The sequence below is a fragment of the Coregonus clupeaformis genome, chromosome 21, assembly GCF_020615455.1.
Source record: "Coregonus clupeaformis isolate EN_2021a chromosome 21, ASM2061545v1, whole genome shotgun sequence".
Classification (NCBI taxonomy): Eukaryota; Metazoa; Chordata; class Actinopteri; order Salmoniformes; family Salmonidae; genus Coregonus; species Coregonus clupeaformis.
Window position 1 is genome coordinate 57,161,849 of NC_059212.1, and position 17,470 is coordinate 57,179,318.

A 17,470-nucleotide genomic window follows, 5' to 3' on the forward strand; every position below is an offset into this window, starting at 1 on the left:
CCACAATCACCTGACCTCAACCCAATTGAGATGGTTTGGGATGAGTTGGACCGCAGAGTGAAGGAAAAGCAGCCAACAAGTGCTCAGCATATGTGGGAACTCCTACAAGACTGTTGGAAAAGCTTTCCAGGTGATGCTGGTTGAGAGAATGCCAAGAGTGTGCAAAGCTGCCATCAAGGCAAAGGGTGGCTACTTTGAAGAACCTCAAATATATATATATTTTTGTTGATTTGTTTAACACTTTTTTGATTACTACATGATTCCATATGTGTTATTTCTACAGGTTATAGACATCCTTGAAGAGGTGTGTTTTTAGGAGGTTTTTGAATGAGATGACTGTGTCTGCATGTTGAATGTGTGGGGGAGTGCATTCCAGAGCCTGGGGCAGAGCAGCTGAAGGTTCAGGCAACCATGGTGGAGAGGTGGCAGGTAACCTAGCGGTTAAGAGCATTGGGCCAGTTATCGAAAATGTCGCTGGTTCGAATCCCTGAGCTGACTAGTTAAAATCTGTCTGTGCCGATGAGCAAGGCCCTTAACCCACTCTCCGAGGGTGTCTCGAAGGGCGTTGGGATATAAAAAAAACACATTTCCATTTCACATCTAACACTCACACTGGTTAACCACTAATACATGCAGTGAAACAGGACAAATATAAGCACCCCCTATTTACATTTGACCTGTGAATGGGGGTTGACATGGAAACCAGCAGGGGAGGAGCGGAGGGGGCATAGGCTGGGAGAAGGTCAGAGAGGTAGGTGGGTGCCAGGTTGTGGGGGGCTTTGTAGGTGAGGAGGAGTGTCTTAAAGTTAATACGGGATTGCACAGGGAGCCAGTGTAGATTGATGAGGATTGGTGGGATGTGTTTGGTTGATCTGGTGCGGGTGAGGATTCTGGCAGTAGAGTTCTGGACCAATTGGAGTCTGTTCGTGAGTTTGGGAGGGAGAGTGTTGAAATAGTCCAAACATGAAGTGAAAAGGGCAGGGATGAGGGTTTCGGGCCAGGGGTGACCCCGAGGCTTTTGACTTGTGTTGACAGAGGGACCGGGAAACTATCTATGGTGATGCTGAGGTTGTACTGGGCATTGTACTGGAGTACTGGGCATTGTAAGTAGGTGTTGGTGGATGTCATTGATTTTGAGGAACTTTTGCACTGTTCGGGGAAAGAGTCTGCAGGGAAGTTGTCAGGAGGCTGAAGTAGGCGGTTCGCTGTGGAGAAGAGGACTTTGGGGTTGTTTTTACCAGAGTTGATGATGTCGGAGTAGTAAAATGTTCTTGCAGCTGAGAGGGCGTTCTTATATTTTAACAGGTGATCTGTGTATGCTTGAGAATGAACTACTAGACCAGTCCTCTTGCAGCCGTCCACTGGCTTTTAACTAGCGTAGCTCTGGGGTGTACCAGGGAGCAGTTTGGGTGAAGGAGACTGAGCGGGTTTGAGGGGAGCGAGTGTGTCCAGGGAGGAGGAAAGGCAGTCATTGCAGTTAGTGATGAGGTCAGGAGGGGACTGGGAATAAGGACTTGGGTATGTATTAATAAGGCTCATTAGATCAGTGGGGTGTATGTCACCATACTGATTATATCCTTAATTCACCTCATCCTGTTCCCTACTACATCCAAAACCAACAGAATTAACTACAAACAAACTAACTAGTACTACATTACATGTCACTATACATGGGCCATGTGCATTTTCTGCTGGTGTATCCTGAGGTAGCTCCTCTCTGAGAACCTCTTCCTGCAGTGAGTACAGGCAAACGGTCTCTCTCCTGTATGGACCTTCAGATGTATCTTCAGATGGTGCTGGTGGGAGAACCTCTTCTCACACTCTGGCAGCTGTAGGATTTCTCCCCTGTGTGGACCCTCTGGTGCCTCTTCAGGTGGTGCTGGTGGGAGAACCTCTTCTCACACTGGGGGCAGCTGTAGGTTTTCTCCCCTGTGTGGACCCGCTGGTGCCTCTTCAGGTTGAACGAGCGGGAGAAACTGGCATGGCACAGGTGGCAGCCGAACAATTTCTCCCCCGTGTGCATCCTCTGGTGGAGCTCCACCTGTTTAGGAAAACTGAAGGCTTTCCCACAGAACGAATACGAGAAGAGCTTCTCTTTGCCACCGGATCTGCTGATAGCATTACTACTACTGTCATTTGTCAGTGGGCTTGTGTAGCCATTTAGTGTTGAGGCACTGGCATTGTCTAATGTCTGGTTTAACATTAGGAGAGTGTGAGGAGGACGAAGGCCAGGGAGTGTCTGTGTTGTTGCAGGCTCCATGTTCCAGTTGATAGATCCTATAGAAGGCAGGCTGAAGGCAGCACCTGTTAGGGGGGTTAACCTGAGGCGCCATCAGTCTCTCTGAATCACAACTATAGGAGCAGGACGGAGCATCGCTAGCTGAGTCTGTGTCTGTTCTCTCCAGCCGCATAGGGACACCTCCCCGTCCCTGCAGACCAAATCTACGCCTCGCCCTTGTTTCAGCCAGTCTGTTGTCATGGAGACTAAGTTCAGACGTGGTTTTGTGTTCGACTGTCTGTTTCTGGTTGTGGTCAACAGTGTTGTTCCCCAGCCCAGAGTTGAGGACGCTGTCCCATCCACTGACCTCCACTATGTTGTCCCGCAGGCCCTTGGCTGCACCCGTCTGGGTCTGGGAATCCAAGATGGCCGCCCAGTCTCCTCTATCATTCTCCAGCCAACCACCTGCAGAAAGAGGTTAGAAAACAGACTTTATAAACATGGCAGAGAAAACTGTACATTTTTTTTGTTAATTACCTGGTCAAGTTCATACATTATAATGTGTGTTTTTGTATGTAAACATTATATGAATTAAGAAAATGACGAAAAGATTATAGCCAGGCGCATCACTATTCCCATTGAAGATCTATTACTGTATGTAGGCTTTATGTATTTCTCCCTTACCTTGCTCCCCCATCTTTAGCCCACTCAGCAGGTCAATGCTCTCTGGTCCGTCTTCTATTGTCTCCTCTTTGACTAGCAGTAGATCAGGCTTCCCATCCTCCATGTCTACTGACTGTAAGAGATACAGAGTGAGAGGATGTTGGATCAAGACATCTGATATGAGCACCCTGCATCTTCTGATTGGGCAATGAGGGATTGCTATGAGTACTATGCAAACATGTTAGTTGATTTGATACTAAGCAAACGTGTTAGTTGATTTGATTACTTGAAACTCTTTAATATAATAATAATAATATGCCATTTAGCAGACGCTTTTATCCAAAGCGACTTACAGTCATGGTTTGATCATTCAAAGACATGGTCCCACACTTAAGACACAATTAATCAAGACCTGGGTCTGTATCCACAAAGAGTCTCAGAGTAGGAGTGCTGATCTAGGATCAGGTCCCCACCTGTCTATATAGTCTTATTCATTAAGATCTAAAAGGCAAAACTGATCCTAGATCAGCACTCCTACTCTGAGAGGATGTGGATACGGGCCCTGACCTAATACCATTCAGACAGTAGTTCACAGTGGGCCCACCTCAGTGAGACTGTGTGTGGTCCTGTGCTGCTCAGCTGGTTCCTCTGTGTGTTCAGGAGGAGGTGTAGTCTGGTTGTCCTCCATGACCATGGTCCCCTCAGGGTTCCCCAGACCCTCCTCACACCCCTCTTCCTTCACCAGCAGCATCTCTGAACCCCCCTCCTCCTGGAAGAGACAGGTGATACATATTACACAGACATACACTCCCTCAGGTACGTACACACAGATAATAAACACACTTTCAACATGGAGTGTTTACCCATCCCCACTACATTTGAGTCCTATACTGTAGTTACATAATTCATTGTTGTTAAACCCATCATGGTGGACATAAATATGATGTTGTGAGTAAATAGTCAGCTATGATAAGTCAAAAGTCATCATCAGACAAGCCTGACTATTTTGATATGTACAGTAGGTGTTTGTTAGTGTGTGGGTATGTGTAGGTATATTTTTTATATTTAAGTATATATTGGTTATAAAGCATTGTTGGATACATGCAGAATAGGGTGAGATCAGATGTGATGTAAACTAAAGCGAGTCTCAATGGAAGACTTTGAATAAAAAGTCCCATTTTGTGTTTATTAAACATAAACAAGTTTTAAATACACCATATGAAAACCACACATACACATCTCAACAAAAAATGTGCATGAAATTGATAAACTGCATAAATGTTCTCATTAAAAGTCTTGGGGAAAAAATTAAGTAGTTGAATGGAAGTAATGAAACAGGCATTTGTGAACATCATATAGCCTACACAGTACAAACACAATATGTAACAGACTTTTAAGGCTTATATATGCCCTATACACTGAGTATACAAAACATTAAGAACACCTGCTCTTTCCATGACAGACTGACCAGGTGAATCCAGGTGAAAGCTATGATCCCTTATTGATGTCACTTGTTAAATCCACTTCAATCAGTGTAGATGAAGGGGAGGAGACAGGTTAAAGAAGGATTTTTAAGCCTTGAGACAATTGAGAAATGGATTGTGTATGTGTGCCATTCAGAAGGTGAATGGGCAACACAAAATATTTAAGTGCCTTTGAATGGGGTATGGTAGTAGGTGCCAGGCACATCGGTTTGTGTCAAGAATTACAACGTTGCTGGATTTTTCACGCTCAACAGTTTCCAATGTGTATCAAGAATGGTCCACCACCCAAAGGGAAGGTGTTCCTAATGTTTGGTATAGTCAGTATATATGGTGTTATTTCTTGGATGACTGTGGTCTAAATACCCAGCAGCCCTTTCTACTCCACCCATTCCATTGGTCCCAATGCAACACACTGTATGCCTATAAATTACATTATTGTCTTAGAGAGAAAAAACTATTATATGTGTCAATGTAAAAGTGGGGTTGGAAATACTCATTAGGGTCTGTAGAATCTATGGGGTTATTTCATGGGGCTCTGAATAATATGGAGTGTTGCTGGCATTTTACTCCACCCATTCCATTGGCCACAATGCGAATCACTGTATATGGAATACATATTGGCTTACAGAGCAAAAACTATTCTGGTGCCGCAGTAAAAGTATTGTAGGGAATACTCAGTAGGGTCTGTAGAATGTATATACAGTGGGGAGAACAAGTATTTGATACACTGCCGATTTTGCAGGTTTTCCTACTTACAAAGCATGTAGAGGTCTGTAATTTTTATCATAGGTACACTTCAACTGTGAGAGACGGAATCTAAAAAAAAAATCCAGAAAATCGCATTGTATGATTTTTAAGTAATTAATTAGCATTTTATTGCATGACATAAGTATTTGATCACCTACCAACCAGTAAGAATTCCGGCTCTCACAGACCTGTTAGTTTTTCTTTAAGAAGCCCTCCTGTTCTCCACTCATTACCTGTATTAACTGCACCTGTTTGAACTCGTTACCTGTATAAAAGACACCTGTCCACACACTCAATCAAAACAGACTCCAACCTCTCCACAATGGCCAAGACCAGAGAGCTGTGTAAGGACATCAGGGATAAAATTGTAGACCTGCACAAGGCTGGGATGGGCTACAGGACAATAGGCAAGCAGCTTGGTGAGAAGGCAACAACTGTTGGCGCAATTATTAGAAAATGGAAGAAGTTCAAGATGACGGTCAATCACCCTCGGTCTGGGGCTCCATGCAAGATCTCACCTCGTGGGGCATCAATGATCATGAGGAAGGTGAGGGATCAGCCCAGAACTACACGGCAGGACCTGGTCAATGACCTGAAGAGAGCTGGGACCACAGTCTCAAAGAAAACCATTAGTAACACACTACGCCGTCATGGATTAAAATCCTGCAGCGCACGCAAGGTCCCCCCTGCTCAAGCCAGGTTATGTCCAGGCCCGTCTGAAGTTTGCCAATGACCATCTGGATGATCCAGAGGAGGAATGGGAGAAGGTCATGTGGTCTGATGAGACAAAAATAGAGCTTTTTGGTCTAAACCCCACTCGCCGTGTTTGGAGGAAGAAGAAGGATGAGTACAACCCCAAGAACACCATCCCAACCGTGAAGCATGGAGGTGGAAACATCATTCTTTGGGGATGCTTTTCTGTAAAGGGGACAGGACGACTGCACCGTAATGAGGGGAGGATGGATGGGGCAATGTATCGCGAACAACCTCCTTTCCTCAGTAAGAGCATTGAAGATGGGGTCGTGGCTGGGTCTTCCAGCATGACAACGACCCGAAACACACAGCCAGGGCAACTAAGGAGTGGCTCCGTAAGAAGCATCTCAAGGTCCTGGAGTGGCCTAGCCAGTCTCCAGACCGGAAAGTCTGAGCTGAAAGTCTGTATTGCCCAGCGACAGCCCTGAAACCTGAAGGATCTGGAGAAGGTCTGTATGGAGGAGTGGGCCAAAATCCCTGCTGCAGTGTGTGCAAACCTGGTCAAGACCTACAGGAAACGTATGATCTCTGTAATTGCAAACAAAGGTTTCTCTACCAAATATTAAGTTCTGCTTTTCTGATGTATCAAATACTTATGTCATGCAATAAAATGCAAATTAATTACTTAAAAATCATACAATGTGATTTTCTGGATTTCGGCAGTGTATCAAATACTTGTTCTCCCCACTGTATGGTGTCATTTAATGGGGCGCTGCATAATACGGAGTGCTGCTGGCCTTTTACTGTGGTCAAATAGCTTAAAATGGGGTGTCTGGACACCACACAGTACAAATATAGCAATTTACAGGAAAAACAATTATTTGTGCCGATGCAAAAGTGGGGTGTGGAGTACTTAGTAGGGTCTGTATATGGTGTTATTTCATTAGGGAATTAGGTCTATATGCCCAGCAACACTTTCTACTCCACCCACTCCATTGGTCCCAATGCAATACACTCAGGGCCTATAAATTACATATTGGCTTATAGAGAAAGAACTATTCTAGGTGCCGAAGTAAAATGTATGCATGCCAATGTATGTGCTGCCCCTCATCCCTGATTCTCTGCTGGATGTGCAATATCAAGTGTGCCTATATTTAGTGTGGTCTCAATCAAAAGATCCATAGCCTATACTAGGCTATAGGACTAGGGTATACAAAGTGCATGCTCGGAGAAGCACAGGGAAAAGTTTTTGCGCTGCTGGGATGGTGTAAATAAAACTAGGCTACACTGCATTACACACTGCAATGGATATTCCAATCATGAGCCCTGGCCTGTCCTGCTCTTGCTGATGTAAACATGTTTGTGCTGTCTAACTAATGGCTGTGATGTGTATGGTGGCACTTCAGGAGGCAAGTCAAAGGCTTCTTGAGAAAATCATTTTTTATTTGTCCCAAAAAATTATATACACTGTATCTGTGGAGGGACTGGTAAAGGCTGGACCTAGTGCTATAGTAGGAGTTGACTGTACTGATAGTGACACTGTTGTCTGTGGTGATAGTTAACTGTGGAGCAGACCATACTGATAAAACTTTGCAATAGCCAATTGGAAAGCCCATTGTCACTAAACGTAGTGTCAAAAATCATAGGAATATGTGGGACAAGAATAGAGGTAATATTTATACATTCTATTGCTAGTGACAACAAGGTGAAATGAAACAAAATGGTACAAACAGAGAATGTATATGAGGCTCAGCTACAAAACCTATTGCCTGTAGAGAGTTTAAATGAGGGAATGTCAACTGCTCAGAGAAGACCCTCAGACTGCCAAATTAATATGCAAAATGTACACACTTTTGAGGATAAAGATGTATCCAAGGGTGTCAGTCAAATCTCAATCAAATCTCAGACACCCAAGATATTGGGAATGAATACTACCACTTCGAGACAGAAAGTTGTGGTAGAGGTTTATCAGATGAGGAAATCGTATAGTGGTGGGCACCAAAATCGATAATTGTATATAATATCGATACCATTTGATATCCCGAGTGGCACAGTTGTCTAAGGCACTGCATCGCAGTGTTAGCTGTGCCACTAGAGATCCTGGTTCGAATCCAGGCTCTGTCGTAGCCGGCCGCGACCGGGAGACCCATGGGGCGCCGCACAATTGGCCCAGCGTCGTCCAGGGTAGGGGAGGGAATGGCCGGCAGGGATGTAGCTCAGTTGGTAGAGCATGGCGTTTGCAACGCCAGAGTTGTGGGTTCCATTCCCACGGGGGGCCAGTATGAAAAATAAAAAATGTATGCATTCACTAACTGTAAGTCGCTCTGGATAAGAGCGTCTGCTAAATGACTAAAATGTAAATGTAATATCGATGATATTGGTTTATTATTCCTGTTAACCTACACTATTCTCTAAAAAAGCATACAGTGGGGAAAAAAAGTATTTAGTCAGCCACCAATTGTGCAAGTTCTCCCACTTAAAAAGATGAGAGAGGCCTGTAATTTTCATCATAGGTACACGTCAACTATGACAGACAACTTGAGAATTTTTTTTCCAGAAAATCACATTGTAGGATTTTTTATGAATTTATTTGCAAATTATGGTGGAAAATAAGTATTTGGTCACCTACAAACAAGCAAGATTTCTGGCTCTCACAGACCTGTAACTTCTTCTTTAAGAGGCTCCTCTGTCCTCCACTTGTTACCTGTATTAATGGCACCTGTTTGAACTTGTTATCAGTATAAAAGACACCTGTCCACAACCTCAAACAGTCACACTCCAAACTCCACTATGGCCAAGACCAAAGAGCTGTCAAAGGACACCAGAAACAAAATTGTAGACCTGCACCAGGCTGGGAAGACTGAATCTGCAATAGGTAAGCAGCTTGGTTTGAAGAAATCAACTGTGGGAGCAATTATTAGGAAATGGAAGACATACAAGACCACTGATAATCTCCCTCGATCTGGGGCTCCACGCAAGATCTCACCCTGTGGGGTCAAAATGATTACAAGAACGGTGAGCAAAAATCCCAGAACCACACGGGGGGACCTAGTGAATGACCTGCAGAGAGCTGGGACCAAAGTAACAAAGCCTACCATCAGTAACACACTACGCCGCCAGGGACTCAAATCCTGCAGTGCCAGACGTGTCCCCCTGCTTAAGCCAGTACATGTCCAGGCCCGTCTGAAGTTTGCTAGAGTGCATTTGGATGATCCAGAAGAGGATTGGGAGAATGTCATATGGTCAGATGAAACCAAAATAGAACTTTTTGGTAAAAACTCAACTCGTCGTGTTGGAGGACAAAGAATGCTGAGTTGCATCCAAAGAACACCATACCTACTGTGAAGCATGGGGGTGGAAACATCATGCTTTGGGGCTGTTTTTCTGCAAAGGGACCAGGACGACTGATCCGTGTAAAGGTAAGAATGAATGGGGCCATGTATCGTGAGATTTTGAGTGAAAACCTCCTTCCATCAGCAAGGGCATTGAAGATGAAACGTGGCTGGGTCTTTCAGCATGACAATGATCCCAAACACACCGCCCGGGCAACGAAGGAGTGGCTTCGTAAGAAGCATTTCAAGGTCCTGGAGTGGCCTAGCCAGTCTCCAGATCTCAACCCCATAGAAAATCTTTGGAGGGAGTTGAAAGTCTGTGTTGCCCAGCGACAGCCCCAAAACATCACTGCTCTAGAGGAGATCTGCATGGAGGAATGGGCCAAAATACCAGCAACAGTGTGTGAAAACCTTGTGAAGACTTACAGAAAACGTTTGACCTGTGTCATTGCCAACAAAGGGTATATAACAAAGTATTGAGAAACTTTTGTTATTGACCAAATACTTATTTTCCACCATAATTTGCAAATAAATTCATAAAAAATCCTACAATGTGATTTTCTGGATTTTTTCTCCTCATTTTGTCTGTCATAGTTGACGTGTACCTATGATGAAAATTACAGGCCTCTCATCTTTTTAAGTGGGAGAACTTGCACAATTGGTGGCTGACTAAATACTTGTTTTTCTCCCTACTGTATATCATAAAGTGTGTTAGACCATGATTTTTTTTTGCTGAAACATTTTATGAAATGGGGGACTGAAATGAATGAATGTATCCTAGAGTGTGTTTGACGATGAATTTTAACTGACACATTTTATACAATTGGTGACTGTGTACCTATAGCCTGGTTGATGTTCATTACATTTAAATTGTAAATAAATGATTTTTTTTGTTTTGACTAAAAAGTGTGCCTTATGTGTTTTTTTGGGGGGGTTGATAGTTTAGTGTGTGTATAGGCATTGCCTTCCCAACCATGGATAGCACCAGGGCATTTGAAGGTGGTTTCTACATTTTTAAAAAACAAACATTTTTAGTAATTTAGCAGACGCTCTTATCCAGAGTGACTTACAATTAGTGAGTGCATTTTGTGAGTGCATACATTTTCATACTGGCCCCCGTGGGAAACGAACCCACAACCCTGGCGTTGCAAGCGCCATGCTCTACCAACTGAGCTACAGACCATACTGAGTACTCCCAACCCCACTTTTACCTCTGCACATATAATAGTTTATTTCTCTATAAGCCAATATGTAATTTATAGGCCTATAGTGTATTGCATTGGGACCAATGGAGTGGGTGGAGTAGAAAGTGTTGCTGGGCATATAGACCACAGTCCCCCATGAAATTAAACCATATATACATTGTTTTAAAATCCACATTTATTGCAAATGTCATTTAAATGTGCACAAATATGAATCACTGTTAATGTTAAGACAATTCTTTTTCATATCATGAATAAATACAGGTTATTGACACTTTTCTACTATTACGTGGGGAACTTTTATTTAGAAAATTGTGAAATTCCGTGACCCAAAAGTACTTTTTAGTGTTGCTGATGAGACGCTGATAGACGAGAGGGGGGTTTAACAAGCTCCCATATGGCAGATAAATTAGGATGAACATGTAAGCAAATGAATAGCTATGGGGAGCCTTTCTGAAATAAACGGGCCAATTTTGATGTACTGTAACTTGTAATGTTACACTATGACACTAACCTCTATCATGATAACATGCTGGGTTGAGGTTCCACTCCCCTCATCAACAACTATGGGTTGGTCATCTCTCCACGCGTTGTGTCCCGCTGGCTTCGCAAAGCTACTATGGCCTCCAGTGAGATGTCCTTCACCTGAGAAAATGATTGGGGGAAAGGGGTGGTTAAGTTAGGTACTGTCAATGCTCAACACTATATTGTACACTATTGACATTGTCTACAATTGGCAAGAATGTAAGGTAACACTTCTCATAACTTCTTGATATACTATTTATTGATTGATTGATTATGTTCCATGCATCACATTCATTTTGAGTATGATAATAGGACATTCATTGCTAACTATGCCACTAGAGATCCTGGTTCGAATCCAGGCTCTGTCGCAGCCGGCCGCGACCAGGAGACTCATGGGCGGCGCACAATTGGCCCAGCGTCGTCCAGGGTAGGGGAGGGAATGGCCGGCAGGGATGTAGCTCAGTTGATAGAGCATGGTGTTTGCAACGCCAGGGTTGTGGGTTCGATTCCCACGGGGGGCCAGTATTACAAAAAAATATATATATATGTATTCACTAACTGTAAGTCGCTCTGGATAAGAGCGTCTGCTAAATGACTAAAATGTAAATGTAAAACATTCAGTAAATCAATAATCCACTTAGAATATGATCTTGTCTTTTTTTGTGCAAGAATAATTTGTTCTTAATTGGCCTGCCTGGTAAAACAAAGGTAAAATTAAAAAGTTGTGCAAGATAGGTAAGTAATAAGGGGAAGTATTGCACTATCAAAAACTGTCCAAGACCCAATTCTGGACAACACATTTGAACAAATGCGCAGAGGGGAACAGGGCGACAGGCCCCGCAGCCTCGGCCTTCATCAAAATGTACCTCTCGCCATTCCTCTGTATCGGTCGAGGATCTTGACACTACCGGGACGACTGGCGATGGCGCGCTCTCGGATTGTCCTCTCTGCGCGCTCCCGTGCCACCTTCAGTTCCATTAGCTGTAGTTTCCTCCGCAATGCCCTGTTTTCTTTCTGGCTTTGAGTTATTTCCAAACGAAACACTGCATAGTCGTCGTCTACGAGTTTACAGATATCTGCCACAGCTGAATTCGCTAGCACCTCCACGATGGAGGCTATTTGAGTGTGAAAAACCATACAGTTAGCCATTGTTACTTTTAGCTAACGTTAGCAACTAGCTAGCTAGCGTTACTTAGATAACGTCTATCAACCAAGTCCTGTCTCCAACGCCAATTAAAGACAACATTGGGTAAGTATGTGATGCTGTGCAGGTAAATTAGTCATGTTTTGAGTTCCAACGTGTTAATAAACGGCTAAATAACAACAATAAAAAACGCTGACGTGGAAGTTGTTCTTGGTCATTGTTTACTTCCGTTTACACTCTTCTTCTTCTTGGGCGTTTCCAGCAGACTAGACGCTGTATTGCTGCCTTTCTCAGGTCAGCGTGCGAATTACACATTTAAAAACACGACATTACCAAAAGTATGTGGACACCTGCTCGTCGAACATCTCATTCCAAAACCTTGGGCATTAATATGGAGTTGGTCCCCCCCTTTGCAGCTATAACAGCCTCCACTCTTCTGGGAAGGCTTTCCACTAGATGTTGGAACATTGCTGCGGGGACTTGCTTCCATTCAGCCACAAGTGCATTAGTGAAGTCAGGCACTGATGTTGGGCGATTAGGCCTCCAATTCATCCCAAAAGTGTTCGATGGGGTTGAGGTCAGGGCTCTGTGCAGGCCAGTCAAGATCTTCCACACCGATCTCGACACACCATTTCTGAATCGACCTCGCTTTGTGCACAGGGGCATTGTCATGCTGAAACAGGAATGGGCCTTCCCCAAACTGTTGCCACAAAGTTGGAAGCACAGAATCGTCTAGATTGTCGTTGTATGCAGTAGCGTTAAGATTTCCCTTCACTTGAACTAAGGGGCCTAGCCCGAACCATTAAAAACAGCCGCAGACCATTATTCCTCCTCCACCAAATTTTACAGTTGGCACTATGAATTGGGACAGGTAGCATTCTCCTGGCATCCGCCAAACCCAGATTCGTCCGTCGGACTGCCAGATAGTGAATCCCAAGCCCAAATCCCCGTTATTCGCAGGAGAAAGAGACAGAGATATCGAGGACGTAGGTCGTGGTGCCTTGTAAGGATCCGACGGTGAGTGGGTAATCTGCCTCTACCATCAGTCCTATTAGCCAACGTACAATCATTGGATAACAAAATAGATGAGCTACGATCACGAATATCCTACCAACGAGACATTAAAAACTGTAATATCTTATGTTTCACCGAGTCGTGGCTGAACGACGACGTGGATAACATACAGCTGGCGGGGTTTATGCTGCATTGGCAAGATAGAACAGCACGCCTCCGGTAAGACAAAGGGTGGGGTCTGGTATATATTTGTAAACAACAGCTGGTGCACAAAATCTAATATTAAGGAAGTCTTGAGGTTTTGCTCGCCTGAGGTAGAGTATCTCATGATAAGCTGTAGACCACACTTTACAAGATGAATTATTATTTTTTATTTATCTATTTGGTGGTAGAAGGATTACTTTATCCTATCCCAGGTATAGATGGTAGATGCTAAGCTACAGGACTGTTTTGCTAGCACAGACTGTAATATGTTCCGGGATTCTTCCGATGGCATTGAGAAGTACACCACATCAGTCACTGGCTTCATCAATAAGAGCATCGATGACTTCATCCCCACAGTGACTGTACGTACATACCCCATCCAGAAGCCATGGATTACAGGCGACATCCGCACTGAGCTAAAGGGTAGAGCTGCTGCTTTGGATTCTAACCCGTAAGCTTATAATAAATCCTGCTATGCCCTCAGACGAACCATCAAACAGGCAAAGCGTCAATACAGGACTAAGATTTAATCTTACTACACCGGCTCCGACACTCGTCGATTGTGGCAGGGCTTGCAAACTATTACAGACTACAAAGGGAAGCACAGCCGCAAGCTGCCCAGTGACACAAGCCTACCAGACGAGCTAAATTACTTCTATGCTCGCTTCGAGGCAAGCAACACTGAAACATGCATGAGAGCATCAGCTGTTCCGGACAACTGTGTGATCACGCTCTCCGTAGCCGATGTGAGTAAGACCTTTAAACAGGTGAACATTCACAAGGTCGCAGGGCCAGACGGATTACCAGGACGTGTACTCCGAGCATGCGCTGACCAACTGGCAAGTCTCTTCACTGACATCTTCAACCTGTCCCTGACTGAGTCTGTAATACCAACGTGTTTCAAGCGGACCAGCATAGTCCCTGTGCCCAAGAACACTAAGGTAACCTGCCTAAATGACTACTGACCCGTAGCACTCACGTCTGTAGCAATGAAGTGCTGTGAAAGGCTGGTCATGGCTCACATCAATACCATTATCCCAGAAACCCTAGACCCACTCCAATTTGCATACCGCCCCAACAGATCCACAGATGATGCAATCTCTATTACACTCCACACTGCCCTTTGCCACCTGGACAAAAGGGAACACCTATGTGAGAATGCTATTCATTGACTACAGCTCAGCGTTTAACACCATAGTGCCCTCAAAGCTCATCACTAAGCTAAGGACCCTGGGACTAAACACCTCCCTCTGCAACTAGATCCTGGACTTCCTGACGGGCCACCCCCAGGTGGTAAGGGTAGGTAACAACAAATCTGCCACACTGATCCTCAACACAGGGGCCCCTCAAGGGTGCATGCTCATATCCTATCTGCCCAAGATTGTTGAACTTTATGGAAGCCCATTTTCACTCCTATTTTCAGAGCGACGTGTGTGTGCCTTGCACCCATATGCAGACTTAACAACAAATGTCAACATGCTTGGGGCGGACCACAGGCGTGTTGTCTTTGGGCAATTGGGCATCATTGGCAAAAGTGGGTATGTAAGTAATCCATACCCAACCCTCCAGTAGTTGTGATGAACTCACTAACAAAACTCTGTTTTGGACAAGACTGACTTTACACTTTGTAGTCAATTTTGACACTATAATTAATGTTTGACTTGTATTGATGCGACATAGGCCGTTTAAAACCAGAGATGTTGGTTCTAAGGGGCACTTGACCTTTAACAAATCACATACTAAGTTACATGGACTCACTGTGTGAAATAAGTGGTTGACATGATTTTTGAATGACTACCCCTTTCGCTGTCCCCCATACATACAATATCTGCAAGGTCCCTCAGTCAAGGAAAGCACAGATTCAACTACAAAGTACAGGGAGCTTTTTTTGAAAGCCTCATAAAGAAGGGCAGTGATTGGTATATGGGTAACAATAAAAATCAGACATTGAATATCTATTTAAGCATGCTAAGTTAATTCCCTTACAAAAAAGATTGCAGTTTTGAAACTACAGTAAAAAGTGCAGTAACTGCAGTTGACTATGGTTTTTTTGGATGCAAGTAATAGGCAGAGAATAACTGTTTTATATATATATATATATATATATATATATATATATATATATATATATATGTATATATAGTATGTATGTGTGTGTGTGTGTGTGTGTATATATGTGTGTGTGTGTATATATGGTGTGTGTGTATATATATATATATATATATATACATACATACAGTGGGGAAAAAAGTATTTAGTCAGCCACCAATTGTGCAAGTTCTCCCACTTAAAAAGATGAGAGAGGCCTGTAATTTTCATCATAGGTACACGTCAACTATGACAGACAAAATGAGAAAAAAAATACAGAAAATCACATTGTAGGATTTTTAATGAATTTATTTGCAAATTATGGTGGAAAATAAGTATTTGGTCAATAACAAAAGTTTCTCAATACTTTGTTATATACCCTTTGTTGGCAATGACACAGGTCAAACGTTTTCTGTAAGTCTTCACAAGGTTTTCACACACTGTTGCTGGTATTTTGGCCCATTCCTCCATGCAGATCTCCTCTAGAGCAGTGATGTTTTGGGGCTGTCGCTGGGCAACACGGACTTTCAACTCCCTCAAAAAGATTTTCTATGGGGTTGAGATCTGGAGACTGGCTAGGCCACTCCAGGACCTTGAAATGCTTCTTACGAAGCCACTCCTTCGTTGCCCGGGCGGTGTGTTTGGGATCATTGTCATGCTGAAAGACCCAGCCACGTTTCATCTTCAATGCCCTTGCTGATGGAAGGAGGTTTTCACTCAAAATCTCACGATACATGGCCCCATTCATTCTTTCCTTTACACGGATCAGTCGTTCTGGTCCCTTTGCAGAAAAAACAGCCCCAAAACATGTAGGTATGGTGTTCTTTGGATGCAACTCAGCATTCTTTGTCCTCCAAACACGACGAGTTGAGTTTTTACCAAAAGTTCTATTTTGGTTTCATCTGACCATATGACATTCTCCCAATCCTCTTCTGGATCATCCAAATGCTAGCAACTTCAGACGGGCCTGGACATGTACTGGCTTAAGCAGGGGGACACGTCTGGCACTGCAGGATTTTGAGTCCCTGGCGGCGTAGTGTGTTACTGATGGTAGGCTTTGTTACTTTGGTCCCAGCTCTCTGCAGGTCATTCACTAGGTCCCCCCGTGTGGTTCTGGGATTTTTGCTCACCGTTGTTGTGATCTTTTTGACCCCACGGGGTGAGATCTTGCGTGGAGCCCCAGATCGAGGGGAGATTATCAGTGGTCTTGTATGTCTTCCATTTCCTAATAATTGCTCCCACAGTTGATTTCTTCAAACCAAGCTGCTTACCTATTGCAGATTCAGTCTTCCCAGCCTGGTGCAGGTCTACAATTTTGTTTCTGGTGTCCTTTGACAGCTCTTTGGTCTTGGCCATAGTGGAGTTTGGAGTGTGACTGTTTGAGGTTGTGGACAGGTGTCTTTTATACTGATACTCAAACAGGTGCCATTAATACAGGTAACGAGTGGAGGACAGAGGAGCCTCTTAAAGAAGAAGTTACAGGTCTGTGAGAGCCAGAAATCTTGCTTGTTTGTAGGTGACCAAATACTTATTTTCCACCATAATTTGCAAATAAATTCATAAAAAATCCTACAATGTGATTTTCTGGATTTTTTCCCTCAATTTGTCTGTCATAGTTGACGTGTACCTATGATGAAAATTACAGGCCTCTCTCATCTTTTTTAAGTGGGAGAACTTGCACAATTGGTGGCTGACTAAATACTTTTTTTTCCCCACTGTATTTTTTTGAGCTATGTATGTATATGTGTGTTATATTGCACTTTAACTGCAGTTGCACTGCAAAATTACTGCAGTAAAAAAAAAACGTATTTTGAATGCAGTATTTGCAGCATACTGCACTCTGACTGCAATCTTTTTCGTAAGGGTTATGCTGTATTAAACCACCCAGACACATTAAAGATGCAGTTAACTGAGCTGCAGGACAGGAAGGAAACTGCTCAGGGATGTCACGATTAGGCCATTGGTGATTTTAAAACAGCTACGGAGTTCAATGGCTTTGATGGGAGAAAACTGAGGATGGATCAACAACATTGTAGTGACTCCACAATAATGACCTGAATGACAGTGAAAATAATACAAATATACAGAAAATGTTTTTTCAAAACATGCATCCTGTATCCAACAAGGCACTAAAGTAATACTGCCTAAATGCAAAG

The 17,470-nt window shown here is 43.5% G+C and overlaps 1 pseudogene; it reads right to left on the reverse strand.

The window, feature by feature from the left end:
* Positions 1-1,148: 1,148 nt before the first annotated feature.
* LOC123481570 lies at positions 1,149-3,005 on the reverse strand (annotated as a pseudogene).
* Positions 3,006-17,470: the final 14,465 nt, after the last annotated feature.